The sequence below is a fragment of the Dermacentor silvarum genome, chromosome 1 (genome assembly GCF_013339745.2).
Source record: "Dermacentor silvarum isolate Dsil-2018 chromosome 1, BIME_Dsil_1.4, whole genome shotgun sequence".
Classification (NCBI taxonomy): domain Eukaryota; kingdom Metazoa; phylum Arthropoda; class Arachnida; order Ixodida; family Ixodidae; genus Dermacentor; species Dermacentor silvarum.
In genome coordinates, this window is record NC_051154.1 from 290,262,981 (window position 1) to 290,278,606 (window position 15,626).

The following is a 15,626-nucleotide window of genomic DNA, read 5'->3' on the forward strand; positions in this document are numbered from 1 at the left end:
AATTTCTACGAGTTTTGACACGCTACGTTGCTAATCTGGCGACGCTGTTTTTTAGGTTGGCTTCGGGTGCTGATAGTACGTACTTTTGCGTGATTTTCCGTTATTCACGCGCGCTGCGAGTTGGTAAATACTACGAGGTGTCCCTCACGGGAAGGCATGGCCTTCGGATGTCGTCCCAATTTTCTGGTTCTTGAAACAACTCGCGATATACGAAAACGCCACAGTTTTATCGCCGTACGCTTTTACGGACGGAACAATTTAAAGAATATGCAACTACGGACAAATGCTGTGGTCGCGCGTATAGCGTGACCAAATGCTTGGTCACGCTATACGCGCGACCATTTAGTTGCAGTTGGTTGGTTAGGGCTTTCATGCGCATTTTCCCCAATGAATTATCTCATTTCAAGGTTCTGTTACTTCCGCTGCGAGACGCAAAGCGAACGTGCAAACTGGATATCGTAATGAATGTTCTACAATAGCATATTTCACGCTTTGACTGGGAATAAGCAGTATTGCCAATTTATTTTCGAAGCAATATTTAAACAGTTTTTTTCTAATTTTTCTGATGCATCATTTTTCTCCTGAATAAAAAAACCAATAAACATTCAGTGTGTTGCAGACTTTGTATCCTTATTGCATCTGTATTAACCCTCACATTAAAAGGTAATTGCACATTTCGCTTACTTCAGTGCGTCGAATTACTTTTGTTTATGCTGGTTGTAACATATCGCAGTGCTCTAAGAAACTACTTAGCCATAAACATCCTTGCCTTTTCTTGCTTCTCTGTCTCTACTTCCTGTAAAACACATGCAATAATGCGAAAAGCAGGCGAACACCTTGTTTTTATAAGCAGTAGATAACTCATTAAACAAAAGCAGATCAAAATTGTGCAGTGAAGTCAGCCGGTTGCATTCCTTCGTATGAATGATAGTATCTTTTCAAGTGTGGGTGGGTCTTGCATGTCCACAGCTCATAAAGTGAGGCGTAGGTATAGCCCATCAAGATGGAGGCAATGTTGCTAATGAGTCTGCACTTACATGTATTACTGCATAAACTCGTATAACCATATCCCATCATTACTCAATCGAGCTTGCTCTGTCATATTCACCAAAATTCTACTTATCCGAGCTTGCTCCTACTCATATTCACCAAAATTGTACTTTGCCGAGCTTGATCTGACTAATATTCACAAAGATGCTACTCAGGCAAGCTTGCACCGAGTCATATTCACCAAATATCTACTTAGCCAAGCTTGCTCCGACTTATATTCATCAAAATTCTACTCAGGTGAGCTTGCACTGAGTCATATTAACCAAAAATCTACTTGCCGAGCTTGCTTTGACTCATATTCACTAAAATTATACTTGGATCAGCTTTCCCCGACTACCACATGACAATATTCACTGAAAGTTTACTCAACTGAGCTTGCTCTTACTCGTATTCACCAAAATTCGACTCAGTCAGGCTGAAACGAAATCAGACTTACGGTTAGTTCGAAGTCTTAGTGAGCCGACGTTTGAGTGAGTTCACCGTGCTATGTATACATTACATTATGTGACCTGTGCGGTGAATAAGCAAACATTGTCTATGAGTATGTGTTGCATCGGGTGAAATAAGGACAACTGTAAACACTGCAGTTTTCTAGAGTTCAACTGGCCGTTGCATGAAAGCTTCGCCTCATGTCGATTCAAGCAAGTGCATTTGATCTGCATCATATTTTTTGCCAATGCTGCTGTCTGTCCTAACCATTACTGGGTGGCCACATTTTGTACATTTCAACACAAAGTTTAATAAATGACTGTAGTGCAATATATTAAAAAAAGATTCTTGCATCACTGCACGTATAACAATCAGAACATGACACAAACACATGCACATAAGATGCACACAAACGATAAATACATAAACAGATGAAATCAGCTAGCCACCACCTATTGAAAAAAAAAGCACAGGACTACGTATAACCATTCCCCTTGCCAGGTACATGGGCTATAGGAGAAACACACGTGCAACCTAGCAGTTACCTCGAGGTAGTAGCTATGGACGCTTTTGCATTCGCAGCTGGCCACTCAACCACTCAAGTGTGTTCAGTGTGCACTTGTACTTAGGCACACTTTTTATTGTCTGTATCTCAAAAATTTAATGTGGCTCCTCAAAATTTTGAGAATGTTTGGATTCTGAGGCTTGCAAATGTAAATATTTTTATTCCATTTTCGTTCAAGGTGAAGGCTCATACATAAGATTAGAGATATTGTCAGTGCCCCTCACTTTCTCTCAGAACATAAGTGGTCTGTTATTGAGATACTAGCAGCTTTTCAATAGCAAGAAAGGGAATCAGCTTCCCCTGTTTTCAGCATTGGGTTAATGCAGACACTTCAGGGAGGCATAAAGTTTTGCTAATACAATAGGTTCGGGAATACCAGATTAGACTGTACCTTGACACTTTCCTTGCACTTTCTTATTTTAGTCAAATAACCCAGTTTGAAATGGCTCCAGTTAGCATGCTCTAACATTGGTCTAATATAGGTTAAGAAAATGACTAGCTTAACAGACTGGGATGCTGGCTTTCATTTCCAGGAAAGGAATCATAGCACCTGCTCCAGTTGCATATGTTTTTGGTTATCAGGGGTATTCAGGGATATCAGGGTATCAGGGTTATTATTATCAGGGATATCAGGGGTTATCAGGGATAACGTGCTGAAGCAGGTAGAAGCACACGCATGCCATTAGCGGATAGTTTCGATAGCTTCTTACCTTACACTTGCCACCATGAATACAAAATTTTAGCGTTCGATTTTGTTATTAAACAAACAAACGTACTCCTAACAAGGTATTTTAATGTTAGCCGTGTGGCTACGCGGCTGCGCTACGTACTGCAGCATATTAACTTAAGCTTCTTGATACAGATTCACAGCACACTAACAGCGCAAGAAACAGGACGAGAAAATAGACGACGCCCATGTCTGCCAGCATGATACGATTCTACGTACACAAGTGACTGCAGCTCCTAAAAAAAATGTGGTGTCGGCTTTTACTCCTTCCGAAATATTCAGAGAGCACTTGTATGAATAATTACAGCACAGGCGCCGAGACGGACGAGCCAGGCTGGCGCTAAGATAAACGTTCACAACACAAATTACATTGCACGTTCAGTAATTACACACAGATCATTTGCGGCTTTGTTCAGGGGCAGACGTGAGCTTTTGGGTTGGTGCTTGCTGCTAAGTTTTGTGCAAGAATATTGCTAGGAGCAGGAACCACTAATGCGCAATCACGAGCAATACACACACACATCCGTTTTTCAGAAGCTGACGTTAATCACGGGTAGCGCGAGGGTCTCTGCGTTGACATGACGACTCCGCCGAATCCCGAATACTGCATATGCGATGACAACAGCTATAGGGGCTTGTTGATAGGTCCTCTTGTAATTTGTTTAACCGCAACACACACGAGACAGCACACAACGCTGAACGACGACCTGCGAACAGCTGTTTACGTCCGCCATTTCTCCTCGTATTGAACTTCACAAACCGCTGTTGCGCACTCCAAAACAAACTAAACTTTGAAGCGTTTTTAAATTACAAAACGCACGTATTATTTGATCCTAATAAAGAGAGGTCAATTATATTATAACGCGCACGTCTTTTTCATTACATTAAACGAAATTATGCGGCGTGTGCGACAAACTCTGGCAGCAAGCAACCCTGGGCGTCGCAGAATCGCATTGTTGACATCGCACCATGTGAAATGGCCGTTGCGAATTTCGCATCTGCGAAAATCGCAGCTGCGAAAATCGCAGTGCAAAATCGCACCATGTGAAACAGCCTTAAGTCGGGGTACTCCGAGGGCGATCGGGGCGCAGGCGTCGACGTGTTGCCTGCGACGGGCGGCCTAGCCGGGCGGTCGCCCGCGGCGTCGGAGTAGCTCCGGCCAGGTTGCACTCGGGACGGGACACGGGAGGCGGCGAGTTGTTGGCCCCTGTGTGGTGGGTTGTCCCGTGGTACGGACGAGGACGGTAGCTTGGCAGCGGGAAATGGGCAGCTCAGAGGAGGCGAGGGTCTCAGCGACCCTCCTTTCGTGCTGCCAGCTGGGGCAGCGCGGCTCTGTTGCCGCGTGAGGGCCGCAGCAGTTCAGGCAGGTGGCTTGTTTGGCCGTGCAGCCGGACGTCTTGTGGGCGCCCCTACAACGAAGGTATAACGTTGTTCGGAGGTGCAGGTCGCGGCTACATGGCCGTAGGCGCCACAGTGGTGGCACTGCCTAGGACGCGGGTGCTTTGGGAGCACAGACCGGCGCACCTTAAACAGTGCGACCTCAGCAGGGAGCTTCCTGCCCGCGAAGCGGCGGACAATGTTTCCGCCCGCACGGACGCATCCAAGTACCGCAACACCCGACTCGATGTTCACCAGCAGGACGTCGTCTCTGATGGTGCGGTCGACGCCGAAGACGTTTCCCGTGCAGGACTCGGCCGGGGCTGTCTTCGCGCGAACCGGGACGCCACATATCTCCGTGACAGCGAGGAGCGGGTCCAGTGGAGCGTCGGTGGCGGCGTCAACCGCAACTATGTCGAGTCGGAAGTTCACTCTGACCCGGTGCGCGCCAGCCACCCGCGACAGCTGTGCCGCAATCGCCTCCTGCGAGTGAGCGAGGAAGTTTGTCTTACAACACAGTGTCGCAGGGTTCCCACAAAGAGCCATCGGTGGTGGCCAAGCGAGGCGAGGGGGAGGGGGAGGGCGGTAAAGTGCGAGGGCCCCTGAAAATTGTTGCTCGTCGTGCTGTCCGCGGATGCGATCCGCCAGAACCCAGCCATATACAGCTTCGCTGTAAAAAACAAATGCTGCGCACTTTTGAAAAATAGCATGTGCCAACGGATGCATTCACTTTATATATATATATTTTTGTTTATTCATTTAGTTTGTGGGCTGTCATCTTTTGCATTTGAAAAAAAAAAAACAGACCACCCAACACCTGTGTAGTTGCTTTAAACGTTGCCAATGGTAACTAAGTGACATGCTCTGGAAATTTTATATAGATGCGCTGTTGTTTATTTACATACCTTACTTAAAAAGTGGCAAGTTGAACTTAATAAAGTATTTATTTTTCCAAAACGAAACGAAAATTTCACAAGGCTACCACGATCGAGCAACGCACATCAAGATGATGTGATCCTGCCGACATTTAGGTGGGACAGATGGTATAAGCTGCGGCAGCCAGTTTATGCCACAGGGCAAATTCTCAAACAGGAAAAGACACTTCGCGTCCGTCGAGAAATTGCCAGCACAAATACAAACAAATGGGAATATTCGCAAACTAATTCTTTCTCGCGGGAAAAGAAATGGATGTCGAAACGTTTTCTTTTGAACAATTTCTGTGTTCGTTCTCGTGGCGTGCGATGGCTGGTGTTCGGCGCTGCGCCCACTCTACGGTGGCTAGATTGGTAGGTTGGCCGACCGAGCGTAGTTCACCACTTCTCCGCATCATGACGCAGAAGTGGCGCTGCGGACAGTATAACGGCTGAGCTGCGCGCAACATCGGCTGCGCTGTGTAGACGAGCAGCGTGTTTGATAGTATCGCTGCCTCTGCTCTAGCTGTGAAGTACACGCTATTCAATGCCGTTTTGAGCAGTGTAGGCATAGCCAGAATGGGGAATTTGTTACTGTCGTCTTAGAAGACACGATATGCTGAAGTCTATTTTCTAGCTTGGCGATTGGTGATATTTATTGGTATAAACGCGACGCTCCAGCCCATTGCATTAAATACGTAGATGCATTTTTCCATGCATAAAACAATATTTTAGTGGTTTTATACGGTATATTGAAACGTGTTTACGTGATATTTAGTGAGTTCTAATGTTTCAATTTCGAGAAATCTAGCAATTGTGTTTATTGCTGCCTCAGTTACGGTATTTAAATTGCTACGAGACGAATTGTGCTGGTAAGCGCATATGGTTCACTGTTTGGTTGCAATAAAATAAAGCAATACGTCTTGGGCTAGATTCATGAATATATTTAAAATACAAGAAACGCTCTCATACCTTGAGTCAGCAAACGCACCAACATAAATAGCCTAGCGCCAGCAAGGTCGCAACGTTGGTCCACCACATCATAACATTATTCACAGCACACGCCTCCGCTTCAGATGATTCCTCTTCTCCTTGTTGCTCTCGCGCGCCATGTTCTTGCCCTTGACAAGAAAGTAAAGGCGTATAATGGAAAAGAACTTCACAACATCGTTTGTGAGCTCTTTCTTGTGCTGCTCACAGCCGATCAAATTAGGAGGATTCAGCTGCAGAAAGGATGCAAAGTCGGCGATACTGTTCCTTCGTAACTCATTTAAACTCAAGCACAGTTTGAAGGCGTTTTCGAGCGATGCTACCAGTTTTTTTAGTGCTTCAGAAGGGAGCAACAGCCCTGACCTATACTCATTCTGTTGAATTCAGTAATATCCCTGAGCAATCGCAGCAATTGGTTCTTTGCAGGAACTTCCTTGCTACATAGCCTTCTATATGAATATAAGCCTAGAGTCAATTTTCTTTTCCCTGTAGCAGCGCAGCGGTGCTCGATGTCGCAGGCGCTGAGCACCTCAAGTGCAGCCTGCAAGAAGAAGAAGTAGTTTATTGATGTGAAAAAGTAGAGAGGTCGGCCGGAATATGGAGCCTGCAAATTTACCATGTCGAGAAACTCATCGACGTACGCTTTTTGGCTTACCGCTTGCTCATTAACATCGCCGATACTGAGAAAGTTGCTGAGCAGCCCGGGGCGAACATTTCCACTATCAGACAGCGGAACATTTCCGCTGTCTTTCTGACAAATTTAGAGCATGAAGCCCGACTTGCAGTTCGGAGCGAAACAGTAAGTCTCCTTGGTGGTATTAATTGGTGGAGAAATGCCGCCGCTAATCTCTCCGGTCATTTTTCCGACCTGGAACGTTCCACATCGTTTAGGAACTTGCAGACAGTACGAGAGAGGCGGAGCTCTTCACCTTTGAAACTGACACGAACAGAAGACATACAACTATTCCAATACGGGCTTTATTTATTATTATTATTTTTTTTGCTCGCCGCCAGCCCCCTGCAGCAGACGACGCGCGCTGCGGAACCGTTCTACAGACTGCAGCGCCAATTTTGCGTCATGACGCGGAGAAGCGGTCAACTATACGCTCCAGATGCGCCGGTCGGCACACCTACCCGGCACAGAGTTTAAGAAATAAATCAATGTCTGTTAACTTGTTAACTTAAGCTCAATGGAACATATCCCCTGTGGGCATGGGGACCTGTAACGCTTCCTTGAACTGCCCTTGTCATACGTGGGACCCAAAGAGACAAAATCAACAGCCCTTCCTCTGTCGAGAAAATGGGGGTACGATACAGACCTGCGTGCAAGCGATTTTCACCACTTGTGAAGACGAAAAGAAAAATGCTCGCGCTACGCGTGGTGGCTGCACGAGATGGTTGCAACCGTCTCCAGCTCTCGAATAGCAGTTCACCCGTTCCAAGAGTGTTCCAGGGATACCGTGTCCTGCTTGTCACCGTGGGCTCCCACTTTCCAGCGCTGTTGGCAAAAGGTTAGCAAAAGCAAAAGGTAACCGAGGTACGAACGCTTCTTTCCTCCAAGTCTCATTTTAAGTGAGCACCACAGCCCGCACTGTGCCACCCTGAGTGGAACCAACCATGCCTGCGATAGATTGAGCATTAGGAGGGAGCTTTAGCTCGGGCCCAACTCTGATGCCACCTATTCAGAGACATGAAAAAAGCAGAAACGCTTTTCTTAGATAACCGCTTCACCTATTTCAATTAAATGTGTTGCATTTGAGAGAGAAGGTTAAATTGTAGTGATAGTCGGAAACGGAATTTCAATTAAGGGCATGCATTTTTGAAAAATAATTTTAAAAAATTTGTAGCTCTGGACCAAGAATAAATATCGCAGTTCTGTAAACTGCATCCATTGTGTCATCCAAAGCGCACAAGTTTGATATGCCAGTTTATATCTTACGTGAATTTGTTAAATTGTTTGCAGTCGTTTTTCAAAAGCGTTACTCGCATATTGTTCTCTTTTTTGAGAGCCACGTGTAATATATGAACTTTGTCCACTTCAGATGTACTATTAGGTACACTTTACAGAACTGTGATATCATTTATCGTTTCCGAGTTAGAGTCGTAACATGACACTCTCGTTTTGTGAGAATGTGCGATTCTTACCAATTTTACTTCAAAAGTGGACGCATAAATCAAATAGTTGCTACACAAGGTCACTATACTTTAACCTTTTCTTTTGAATGCAACAAACTACATCAAATTTGGAGGAGTGGTGGCCGAGACATACGATTTCTCCTTTCCCATGTATTTAGATACGACCCCCCCCCCCCCGACTAACGTTTCCTCTTAATACTAATCTTTGCAAGAAATAACCTCACTTTTAACGTCATAGACTGCGGGGAATTCATATCGCAAGCCACTTCTAGTTACAGGTTATTTTGTGCTAGCTACGTACATGAAAGCAATAAGCGTAAGGCGTTACTTATAATACCAACATACCTAAGTATTTTGCACTTTTAATGCTAAATTAATGGATATTATTCAGCTACAGTTTGCGAAAAGTTTGATGCATTCAGTGCTATGCTGAAATATATCTTTACTCTAAAGTTTCATGGAGCCTTTCGCTCACGAGCATGCAGACCGCTCTGCAAGTAGACTAGGCCTAACAGATTTGCGTTGAGTACCTATGGAACGTATCCTTTATCAACAAACACCTCTAAGAAAACACAATCCGTGGCCAGATAAATGAAACAGTTAAATGAGCTGCCTAATTATGCCTATATTTTAGGCATCACTTCTCACGTCTTTTTATTACCTTCAGACATGAGTTATAACGGACTGGCCGCAAACCTGCCAAAACTTTATTAGTTTGCGATATCGCGCTGGTTACATCAATGCAAAGAAGAAAAAAATTGTTCAAGTTTTAGTGACCAATACATCGTAATGTAAGAGTAGTTGAATCTCGAATCAGTGTAAATGCCAATCATCTCCATTCGTCTCCATGAATAATTTGGGTGGAACTCACAAGCTGAGCATTCGTAAGAGTTGTCTGCCAGTGGACGGTTGTCCTTGCTGATTTCGCAACATGGCGGTTGTTAGTACATTCTCTACGAACAGTTCTAGCCGCAGAACTGTGTTGCGAACGCTTTAATGTTTCGGCGCCCCAGGTTGCTATAATAAGTTCCGAAGATACAAGATAAACTATCAAAAAAGCAGCACTTTCGCCCAAAATGCGAAGCATCGATTGCGCTAGCAAATTAGTAGACAGCTATACGAAGGAAGGATAGCAGGTCTATCGACCGTATAAACTTGGAGTATTCGTTTACTAACTAAATTAGCAACCATGGTGTCAGCGCCCACAGGCAAACATGAACACATGACAATCGATGACCGCGAACACTCGCTGTCAAAACGCTGGCGTCAGATAGCGCTGCAGCAGCAGCGAGCGAAGTGTCCTTCGTGCTGTGTATCGGTTTAATGCAAAATGAGCGACGAGAACACCGGACGCACAAAAGTATCAGCCACCCGCTGATCGCTTTCAAGATAAGTCGCGCGCGACGGCGCGCGGCCATGCAAAGTACGCAGTTTGTGCCCGTGTAAACGCCACCTGCCCTCCTGCCCGCGCTGCCTTCTCGCTTCCCTCCGTGCGCGCGAGAGATTGAGCCGCGATGGACGATTGATTACCCATGCGCACGGTCGCGAAATACGCAGTTGCTGACGGAGAACAAGGCCGCCGCCCCTTCCTAAGCCCCCCCCCCATCCCCGCGGTCTTTCACGCAATGGAAAACGGCGCGTCACCTTTTAGCTTCCCTCTCTTGCGGACCCCAGATTGAGTCGCGATCGTCGGCCCCTCTCACGCGCTTTCACTTGCACATTGAGCTTCCGGCGCGAGGCAACGGTCTTATCATCCATGGACTATACACGAAACAACGCGGTGGCGGCGACTGCAGAAATGACCTTGCAGTGTCCATATAATTGCTACCACAAAAAAGGTTGATGAGAAAGAGAAGAGTGCCAATGCGCCCGTGGTGGTGAAAGCCCCAGCAGGACGACCTTTCCTTGAAATGAAGTAGTGCTTACAATAAAGTTTTGCGTCTGGTTATTTCTCGCATGGAAGTGAAATGAATCCACATTATGTAAAAAATCGAGATCGCTTCACATATTGCTCAATATCTGTGGTACTTCTCTAGTATATATATCACGCAACTACCACAATTACGTCGTGTACTCAAGTGTGCGCACGATGTCAGTAGTCGTTATACTTGGAAAACAGCACTGAATACGGTTGCGGCTTAGCACGTTTCTTGTATTGTTTTTCGCAAGAACTTGTGTCTTATTCTTAATCTCCGGCCTAACACTGACAAGAATTATTGCACCCAGAGGGCGTCCCTGCTGATCATGGGCCTCAACAGGGATAAGGTGGCAAACGCCGGCAATGTTTGTTTGTGGTGGCGCTGGCTAACACTCCCAGGGTTCATTCTAGTAGTGAAAACATAAACACCCCAGAAAGGGGATGGGAAAACGAAGCCGCGGAAGCTCAATGGTAAGAGCATCGCACGCATAAATCGAAGACGTGGGATTGTTCCCCACCTGTGGCAAGTTGTTTTTTGATCCACTTTATTTGCCATTAATTTATCATTCTTTAAATTCAATTCGGAAAAAGTGCAATTTCACCTATGTTGTCCCTGGTGTCTATGTTCGTTGGCTTAGTATTTCAGGTCATCGTGTCATATATACTTTGGCTCACGGGAAAAACCTTGTAATTGTTCAAAGTCAACAAAAATAAATATAAAAATAAATACATAGATAAACGTCTACTGAAACTTCCAACGATTGGTACGATATCCGCCAATACGTTTCTTCTTTATAAATGATACCAACCCCCCCCCCCCCCCCCCCCCCGGTGTTATTAATGACAAACCAAACTTCCTACCACGCACTGGTCTTACTATTTTTTTCAGCGGTTTATGCAGAACTTTGGATGTGTTCGGCGAAGCCGACAACTCGAAGCCGGATATTTTTTTTATTTTTTTTTCGAAGGTCGTGCTCGATTGCGTTTGACATTAAATCACACAACTTTCTGTATAGGCACATATGTAGCACTATCTCTCATTAGCAGTGTTTTATCTAACTGTGTGAAGTTGAATGGGCATCTATTATTACCGCTTAAGTCATTCTGTCTTCAGGCGTAAAATATTGGCTACACTTTAACTAGACATTCAGGAACAACACAAGCTAAAACTCGTAGACTTCCACTCACATGGATACTATAAGAACGGGAATCAATGTTTTAGGGCATGCTTCGTACGTTCTCATGTATACACGGAGAAGGGACAAAGTGTAAAGAATTTGGAAACAACTTAAAAAATACGGAATGCGCAACTAAAACTGGAGTGATAAACTTATCTACTTACGCAGCATCCTTGCGTGTTTCGTATACGCAGCAGATTTAGAAGCTGAACATTGTTGACTTACTGGCTTACCATAAATTTGAACGGCGTGATGACTGGAACCCTTTGCAATTTTTTAAGGCTAGCGGTGATGTCGAGCTTCAAAAAGCGCGTCACTTACATTGTGCAAATACTCTATGCGTAATGCTCCAACTGCTCTCTCATTTCCATGAAACTGAAGAAATGCAGAAGAGTATCCTCCAGAGCACTGCACGGGTCTTTTTGCGTACTCGCCAGTGCGGCCTGCCACAGTCACATATCTTCACAAAAGCGTGCATACGACCTCAGTCGCAAAGGCGGTTTCGGTATATCAAGCTTCATTTTTCTGATAGTGTAAGCAGGGCAGTGTGCAGAAACACGGATAAAGAAGGGATACATTCATTGTTCATGTTTTTTTGCGTGCTGTCCTGCCTATACTTACCCCATGAACCAAATAAACCAAAGTCCTGTATTTTTTTTTCATGCAGTCTTTCCTTTTTACTCCACTCCTTTTTTATCGCTTATATTCAAAGAATCTTTGGGGATTGTGTTGGTCGCGGTAATCACTTGTTTGCCCTCTATACGTGGGTTCGTGTGCAGTGTAGATGGAAGAAAAGTGTATATAAAAGTCATTGTGATAGAAGATAAGCAACAGTGTTCTAAAGAGAGATTTGCCAGGCTGAAAACAAAGTATCGACAAGGCGTCATATTTGCCTGACGAAGACGCGTGCTCTTGTCGAAACGGTGGCTTATTCCAAAGGCATCCCTTGTTGATAGTTTTCACTCGCCATCTTCTAGTGAACATCTAGCAATGCAATTGATTTTTTTTCATCGCATTCGTCAATAAACAGCCAACACAATTTTAAAAAAGAAACACGTGTCACTTGCTGAGAAAGTGTTGCGCAGTCACGTGCAAGAAAGATATTGGCGGCTAATGTGCAGGAAGTGCTGGTGCGAATGGTTGGTTGCATTCCCGTTGAGTCCTTCTGGCTCCATTGTTTCTTCCTGTGATAAAATATCCATGTAGAAGTTTTAGAACAATGTGGAACTTTAGGCAGAAGAAAATAATACAAGGATAAAAACACTACGAGTTCACCAGCATCATCTTGTTAAAGGCTTTAAGACTACTTCCAGATATAGCGCAAAAAAGAACCCATACACACGAAAAATACACAGACTGCATCTAGAAGCTCTATATCAGGAAGTATCTGTTAGACCAACTAGCCCAGCAGACGGTCCTTGTTAAGAGTAAGTCTTGACCTCTAACACACAATTGAATCAGTAGTGTTTTAAAAAAAATCGCAGTTTCGCCCGAAAGGGGAAGCATCGATTGTGATAGCAAATTAGTAGAGAGCTAAGCGAAGCAAGGATAGCAATTAATTAGGCCGTGTAAAGTTGTAAACATTCGCTTAGTAACTAAATTGGCGATCACGATGTCTCGCGCGCACAGGTAAACATGAATACATGTCGCTCGATGACCGTGGAAAGTCGCTGTGAAAACGCCGGAGTTAGAAAGCACGCCAGCAGCAGTGGGCAAATTGACCTTCACGCCGTCTCTCGTCTCACTTCATCGCGAACTAAACGTCGAAAGAGGAGCACATACGAAGCTACCGGCACTCGGCGCATGCACTTTGTCCCCATCGCAGATGGCTTGAAGATGAGGGCCGCGCGGGCGCACACATTCGCGCGCATCGCAGATCGTTTTCAAGATAATGCGCGGCCGCGCGGTGAGCAGCAGCCGACGGAGCAGAACGCAACCCCCGCCCTCCCTCTTCGTCGCCTTGTCTCCGTGCCTGGCGTGCAGGAAAGACGACCACGCTCTTCCGGCCTGGCATCCTCCCTCGCGTTGACTTAAGCCGCGATAGCTGACTTCACTCGCACACATAGCATACGGCGCGCGGCGACGCTTTTATCGCCGTTGGACTTTATACGTACGGAACCTCAAAGCGACGGCGATTACGACGACGGCGATGGCGACGTCGACGGCAGAAATGCGCTTGGTGTGTGCATATAACTGCTATCGCAATAAAAACAAGAACAACCTTTTAGTAGCGTAGTAATTTTATTTTTGTTTTGCATCGGTGCAGGTGGGAGAAAGTATTTTGTTTCTTATGGTCCTCCCCAGCTTCCTCTCTTCATAATATATCTCTACCCTCCACCCCCCACCCCCTTCTGTCTGCTTTATGATAACACTTTCTCTGGACCACATTTTCCCCTACATTTTACGGAGAAACATTGTTTTTACCTTGGCCTCCACAGCAGTGTCTCGTGAGGTCTCATAAAAGCATTCGCAGTTTCGCCCGAAAGGCGAGGCATCAATTACAATAGGAAATTAGTAGAGCTGTATGGAGTAAGGACCGCAGTTTTATCGGCTGTACAAACTTGGACACATTCGCTCACCAACTGAACTAAGAAGCATGGTGTCAGCGCGCTCAAGCAAACATTAATATATCACACCCGATGACCGCAAACAACCGCTGTCAAAACGCTGGCGTGAGCAAGCGCGCCAGCAGCAGCGAGCGAAATTTCGTGCGGTCTATCGCTTCAATGGAAACTGTCCGGTGAAAGCACAGCCCGTAAAAAGGTAGGAGCCGTGTTGCAGATCGTTTCAAGATTCGGTGCGCGCGACCGGCCGCCGCCGCTTAAAGTACGCTGTTGCTCGCAGAGCAGAAGCCCCTCCCGCACTCCCTTCCCGCTTTCCTCCTTTCGCTTGCGAGATTCCAGTTCCCCTTGCGCCCGGTCGCAAGATACCCATTTCGCGCCGCAGCACAATGTCGCCACCCCTTCCCTTCCTTCCATCCCCCCACGGCTTTTCGCTCAACGGAAGCCGCGCTTGCTTTCCGCCGTGCGTTCGCTATCCATGAGAGCACGCGTCCCTCACATGCTTTCACGCGCGCATACAGCCTAGACTGCGCGGCGACAATTTTATCGCCCTTGGACTCTAATTATACGGAACCTCCCGGTGACAGCGACGACGAGGTTGACGGTAGAAATCCGCTTGGAGTGTCCATAGAATTGCTATCGCAATAATAATTTAAAAAACTGGAATGGACAGAGTTATTCATGTCGAAAATGTCGAATTTGCCTATGTTCTCTTGAAAATTCCTATGAAGTGCTTTGCTCCTGTGTTCATGTACAGGGTCGACCACATCTAAGGTGAACACCTAATTAGTATTGAAGGTGGTAAAACTACAGCGTTTATTCTATTTCACGAGTGAAATGTTCGTTATACGGTGTGTAATCATGGTTTCGATGAACACAATGACTTTTCAAAATTATGTACTGAACATCAGCTTCTATGATGTCTTGAATACTAGTGAGGTGTTCACCTTAGATGTGGTCGACCCTGTACATTGATTTGCCCTCAAATGAACGTCTAGTTTTTTTTAATCTTTATTTCATAACATACTTATAGTTACCCCAAAACCTAGTAGGGTTCCCGAAGTGCTGCTTTGTGTGTGGCAGCAAATGGGCATTAGCCATAATTGCTGGGCTTTACGTTTGCGTATGGGACAAGTTATAACCGCTCAGACAAGTACCACTGAGAAACCCATGCCCTTCTGTTGCACAAGCGGCTTCGCAACTTCTGCCGAGAAAGTTCCGTCCAAATTGTGTAGCGATCTACGCCAAATTATTATTCCGTCATTTAGCACCTGGCGCTTGCTGTTTCGACCACAGTAGAATATGCATTTTTTATGTTGTCGTTGCCCTTCTCCTAAATGTGACTACAGCGTGACTGAACGCGAAGTTCTTTTACGAGTGAGTGCTGAGACGAGGTATAACCAGTGGTATCGTTTCTCATTTTCAGAGGAAGACATCACGGCAGAGGTAGCCCACATTCTCGGATTCTAACTGTGTATGGCAGTGAAGGCCATGCGAGCAACAAAGTTCTGTACAGCGCATCAAAACAAGTTCCGGCGAAAAAAAAATCATATACCAATTCGGTCGAGCCCATACTGGACTGCCCTGACATCAGGGATGCCTTCTACTTGAACCTCTACGAATTAGTCATCGACAAACCATCTGGTGGTGTGCGCCGAAAGGGCATGTGAAATAACTGGAATGCCTCCTTTGTTAAACTGGTGACTGGACGTACCACCCCTACGGAATACGTCTGCTTTTAAAGACTATAGTCTTTCTTGGGGAACTTAAATGCTGAAAATTTG